Source organism: Condylura cristata, unplaced genomic scaffold, assembly GCF_000260355.1.
Source record: "Condylura cristata isolate star-nosed mole 26May11 unplaced genomic scaffold, ConCri1.0 scaffold00027, whole genome shotgun sequence".
NCBI classification, from domain to species: Eukaryota; Metazoa; Chordata; class Mammalia; order Eulipotyphla; family Talpidae; genus Condylura; species Condylura cristata.
The window spans coordinates 10,261,995-10,267,997 of record NW_004567128.1 but is presented as its reverse complement, the minus strand read 5'-3'; positions in this window follow the sequence as shown (position 1 = coordinate 10,267,997).

Here is a 6,003-nt window from a genome sequence, read left to right as displayed (position 1 = left end):
AGCGCGGGAGGGGCCCGGAGCCGCCCCCGTGGCGCGTCATGACCCCACTCACCCGACCCCCAAGGCCAACGACGGGGTGGCGCGGGGAGCGGCGGCGGCGCTATCGCGGGGAGACTCTGCGCGCCAGCCTAGGAACACGAGGACAGAGAATTCCAGGCTACACCCAGTTCCTCCCCTCCCCGCACTCTCCTCCCCCGGCCCGCCCCGCCGCGCACGCCCTCCCCTCCCCGGTCCTCCTCCGGGGAGACCCAGGGAGGGTACAGCGAGGGCCCCGGTTTTGCAAACAAAAAGTAAAGAGTTCTCCCAGGGGCGTCGGACGGACCCGCTCGGAGCCGAGTCCCCCCAGAGGCGGAAAGGAGGCGGCTGAAGACTGCGTGCGCCCGGGCTCCGCCAGGCTCAGGTGGTGGCGCGCCCGGGCTGGTGCGGAGAGGGGGTGGGGAGCGGAGACGCTCGAACGTGGAAATCACGCCTCCTCGCGAGTAAGAGCCATTTAAAATCGCCCCAACACTGCAGCTTCCGCGGGACCGCGGGGTCCGGGCGTGCGCCTGGGGCACGTCCACCCAAAAGGCGTCTGTGCACAGTCTGTCTCCGCGCCCTCAGTCAGGGTCCTCCGAGTGGATTGGGGCCGGGCAGTTCCGCGCGCCCCGCCGCCTGCCCCCACCCCGGCCCAGGAATAAAAGTGCTGATAATGACTGTCAGTCGGCGGGTCCTCCGGTCGCCAGGGCTCCGGAGCTCCCTGATCCTGGCTCTCCACACTGCGTCCTCCTTCTCCTCCCTCTGTCGTCACTGGCGGGTCTGGGGGACCTGGCGCGGCGGGGCTGGAGCGGGCGCCCCTGCGGGCGTGGAGTGTTTGTGAACAGCTGGTCAGGGAGCAGCGGCGTTACTCCCCTTCTCTCCTCCAGCCCGCCCTCCCCTCGAGTGCGCGAGTGGGGCAGTGGGGGACACCTTATCCTAGACCTGGAAGACTCGGTCTCGGAGCGTGCCGAGCCGCAGGGGGCGCGGGGGAGCCCGGGGGCGCCGACGGCTCGGCAAAGTTGGGCGTGCGCGTGTGCACGCCAGCCGTGAGCGACCAGACAGCCACTGTGGTTCCCCTCGCACTCCCCCTCCAGAGAATTCCCCGAGAAGGCGGGCGCCGGCTTCGGGCGGGGGATAGACCCGCGGCGGCGGGAACGGCCACGCACAGGTACAATTTAGCGCGTTTCGTCGTGCGCCCCAAACCCTGGGGTCCGGCCGTGGCAAACAGTCTGGGATCTCGGGGTTTGGGCCGCCGAAGCATTCGGTCCGGCCAGGGGGTGGGGGCCGGACCGCGGAGAAGGGCCTCCAGGCTTCGCGCCCTGAGCTTTCGGCCTCCCCAGCCCACGTCTCGCGTCCCTCCTGCTCGGCCTCCTAAAGCCTAGGGTCAAGCGAGAGGCGGCGGCGTCTGGAACTCGGTCCCGGGAGTGCGGCCCGCACTCCCGAGCATGGGCTTGCATATTAATCATAGCCGAAGGAAAGCGGAATTGGGAGTAGAGGAGGAGGAGGAGGAGGAGGAGAGGGGGAGAGGAGGGAGGCAGAGGGAAACGGGTGGGAGAAGGCGACTCTGGGGGGCATTTCCCTAACGTTCCCATCCTAGACTCCCCAGTGCCAGGCGGCCCTCCACTTCTCACACCGAACGTGGGAACTTGCACGTTAGAAACAGGAAGTCGTGGGCTGGGAATTCCTCCTTTTCTGGCTCCTCTCCTCCCTGCCTCCCCTCCCTCCCTCCCGACCCCCCCCCCCCCATAGTTCTCGGCAACACCTGCAACTACTGCGCTGTCCGCTCGGCTCTGCCAGCGCTCCCCACGTGCCTCTACCCATTCACACTCTCGTCCACTTTCTCTGCTCAACCTCGCTATTCCCCACAAGGCTCTCGGCTTCCAAAGTCTCTTCCTGGGTCGTCCACAGCTTCCATCCAGTCCCCCCACCTCCTTCCGTCTCTCCAGCCCCGGGAGGGAGAGGGTAGTAATCCCCCTGCAACACTCCACGGTGCCCTTCCCCCAGCCTCTTAATTTCTGCTCGCCGAGACGCCGCTGCTCTGCAGCGCTTTGCTGATTCACGATGATCGCGGAGGGAAAAGCCTCATTGACTTGTGCCCCTGCAAGAGGCAGGGCGAGCGAGAGCGAGTGGCGGCGAGGGCACACGCTTGGAGAAATCACCCACCACTGCACAGTCGAGGTGCTAAATGGCAGATGGACGCCCTCCGCGACTCTCAGCTGGCGCGGACGGAAAGACGGGAAGGGGCGGGGTGCGGTGGCAGTAGCAAATACTGCCAGCCCCTTTCTGAACTGAGGCTGGGCCGGCGGCAGCTAGAGGGTGGGCGTCTCTCAGCGGCCTAACGTCGTCTCTGTGCGGGCAGCCAACAGAGATGTTTCATGTGCCCTGATGCCAGCGCAGCGACGGAAGTAAGGGAAGGGAAATCAGCCGACAGTTCTCCTTGGGAACCTTTAACATTTGGGCGAAGCTCTTTTCGTTCTTGAAGTCTTTGTCCCTCCAAATGGTTCCCTCCTAACCTTGGTTCACGTCTCTAAAGTGTCTGGCCTTTTCCTGTAAGCGGGAGAGCCGGCACCCCCTCGCCCAGGGCCTGGGCAGAATCTCAGAGCTGGAGAGCCCAGCGTTGTGCAGCGGCCTGGGGGCAGGGGACTGGTGGCCTCGGTGCTCCCGGAAAGGACCTTTCTTTTGAGGCCCGGGCGCGCTACTTGTCTGTGTATTGGGGAGAACTTCCACCCTGCCTGCTTTAATTTAGAGACATAGAACAGTCCGGAAGTGGATCTTCCAGTTGCCTTTTGTGGCTGACAATCGAGTTAGTATTGTCTAAATTGAGTTGGAGCAAGAGAGCAAGAGAGGGCGGTGCCTCCTCCCTGCTATTTTTTTTTTTGTTTTCCTTCAGACACTCAGGGGAGCGTTGCCACCACCAAACACTTGGGCCTGCATTTGGGACAATGACCTTGGGGAGAGAGCTTCCATTAGTAAAAAATTAATGCATACTAATTTAAGTAGAAAATTGAGAAAATGGGAACAAGAAGAGGAAGTAAACACAACTGTAGCCCTGTACTTGCGCCACCTTTGCAAGGTAACTTCTGTTGATTATCTACTGTGCACAGCGACAATAGAGAGGTTACGGGTGTGAATCCCTGACCACTGAGGTTGAGTCTTTGCTCCACTACTTGCTGTGATATTTTGGGCGAGTAACCCAGTCTCTTTGTGTCACACTTTTCAATTCTGGAAAATGGGAATGATCGTATTTACCCCCTAGAGTTGCTGTGAGCATTGACTAGGCTACAAAACTGAAAGCATTGCCTGGAATATCACAACCTCCTAATAAATATTTGTTAGCATTCTAGTTCTTGTTTTGCCTGAATGTGTGTGTAGGAAAGAAAACCAGTCCCTGCCATGCAGAAGCTCGCCTGCCATCATCAGTTGGCACTCCGTGTTGTGAGGGGCTGCCCTGGTACTCAGCACAGTTTGTGCTGCACTAATATCAGATAAGGTCATTCTGTAGATATGATGGATCCACACAAAGGTAAGATCATGCTATAGTCATGTCTAAACACAGACAAAACGTGAATGGTGTCCGAATCACAAAAGTGACCAAATGTGCCCCTATCGTGGCTACCATCTGTGACTATTAGCTTTTTTTTTTTTTTTAACAAAAAATTACAAGCTTAACCTTGGTCTAGTCTTCTCTCCCTTGAGGTTAAGATTTGTTAAGATACCCAATCTTATAAACCTACCCTGGCTTGCTGACAGCATTCAATCCAGAACAAGCCCTGTTGCCTTAACTTTCCCCAAAGCAATTAATGCAAGCCCAAGTTTTATAAACGCTCATTAACACCTTGGTATTGAGAGGCCTCCCTGCTCTCGTTCTTTGGTGTGCATGTTCTCTTTCATTGCAACAAAACCCAGTTTGTTCACTTGCTGGTCTGTTCCTGGTGGTCTTTGGTAGGAGGTCTTAAGCAATGCAATGTATATAACACACTTAAACACTTACTTTTTCTAAAACTGACTGTCATAATAAACATTTGATTGGTAACCATTTTTTCCTTTAGATAGATCATGAGTATTTTCTCATATCAATTAATGTTGCTATAAAACATTTTAATGGCACATAGAATTCTGTCCTGTAGCTGACATTTATTCTAGTTAAAGCTACCATATTTTTGGACATTTAGCTTTTATTAGCATTTTTACTATTGTATATAGCAATGAGATGAACATCCTGTACATAAATCTCTGACTGCATCTCCATATTCTGAAGGTCAAATATTCACAACTACACTTAAATTAGACTGCTCCTAACAGATGCCTGTATAATTATTGTTAGATTATAAGAGACAAGGGCACTCCTTCACAGGGATTAAATTTGTTGATAAAATAAACGAAGTATTCCCGCTGGGGGTGATTTCTATCATCTGTTACATTTGGAATCAGTCTCTTGGCTCCGTCTTGCTTTGAGATACCAGAGAGATTGATCATGGCATAGAAGAAGTGGGAATTCAAAAGAAAAGCTTGTTTGGTTTGATAAGATTAGAAACAAGAGTCTATTCTTGCCCAGCAAAGCATCAAGCATCAGTGTTTAATAATCACACCATCATTTTCTGCCTGACAAAGAACACAATTTTTCATGCCTGTATCTTAAATCTAATAGTTCTTTGTCAACCATGAAATCACTCTGCATAGCAGGATCATGCAAAGGATATGTAGGCCACTGCAGTTAAGGATGGTGCTTAGTGTAGTGTGCTCATTAGTGCTTTATACTATCCTCAGCTCAGTTACACTGATATCGTCATAAGAGGTGAGTGTTTTTGCTACCTTTAGAGATCTAGACAGGACTTCTTAGAGAATGAAAACAAATGCAGCATTAATTCATTTAACTTGGTTGAACAATTTTATCTGAATTATTTTAGTGAGGAAGTTCCTCCTGTGGTCAACAACTAGGAGAAATTGAGCAAGGGATTCTCAGATTTCAAGGAATTTATAGTTTAATAAGGCTGAATAAAAAGACTGAGGGTAAAAAAAAAAAAAAAGACTGAGGGTTAAAATAGGGTCCTGAGTAAAGGAAATACCAGAGGAGAGGGTACAAATGATCTGGTTGGTCTCTAGTCTTGGAATTTTGGCCTAGATTAACAGCTTGCTGTTTTGAGCTTCTCTGTAAGTCATGTGATGTATTGTGATATGTAAATATCACTTTACAATTTTTGATAGCCTTTTAATTATTCTGCTGTATCAGCAGAAGTCCCTTTCTCTCTTCCTGTGGCATGGTCCTAAGGATTTGAGATTCGTCAAAGAAGATGATCACTCCTCATTCTGGAAATTCCTAAGACATGCCATTCTCTTGCTCACAGCCTAAGTGCTGCTCATGTTTTTCATCAAGTTAAACTAGTTTCCCTTCTCCCACACATCCGAATGAGAATTTAGGTACATAACTCACTTTCAGCACCAAGGACAGGTCCATTTAACCCTAGCTGCCCCCTTCGCTCCCATCGTTTCTATGACTTAGAGAGATTTTAGTGCTAAAGAGATTCTTTTGTATAATCCAGGGAGTTAATCATCTTTTTCTAAACCAAGCCAGTTAATGTGGAAATAGGTTTAAATTGTGTACTACCATATCCAATATCGTTGTTTAAAATTGTGCCCAGTATTTTATGCCTTTAGCATGTGTTTTTATAGGGAGGGGGGCATTAAAGGGAAACATTAGGACTGACTAAAATATAACATCTTGAAATTTAGGAATAATTGTGCTGAAAACATACAAGAATGGTAGGAAATGGGGGAAAGAACATTTTGATGCCTTTTTTTTTTTTTTTTTTTTTTGCTGAGTTTGGCGCTAGGCAGTCTCTTGCCTGTGTAATTTGTGGAACCCTCCCCATGGACTCTTAAATATTGTCAAACCCATTTTAAAGAGAGGAAATTGGGGATTGAGAATATTAAATAGCTTGTGCAGAGAGTGAGGGGTGAGCATGAGTAGGGCATGTGCGTATACGGAGG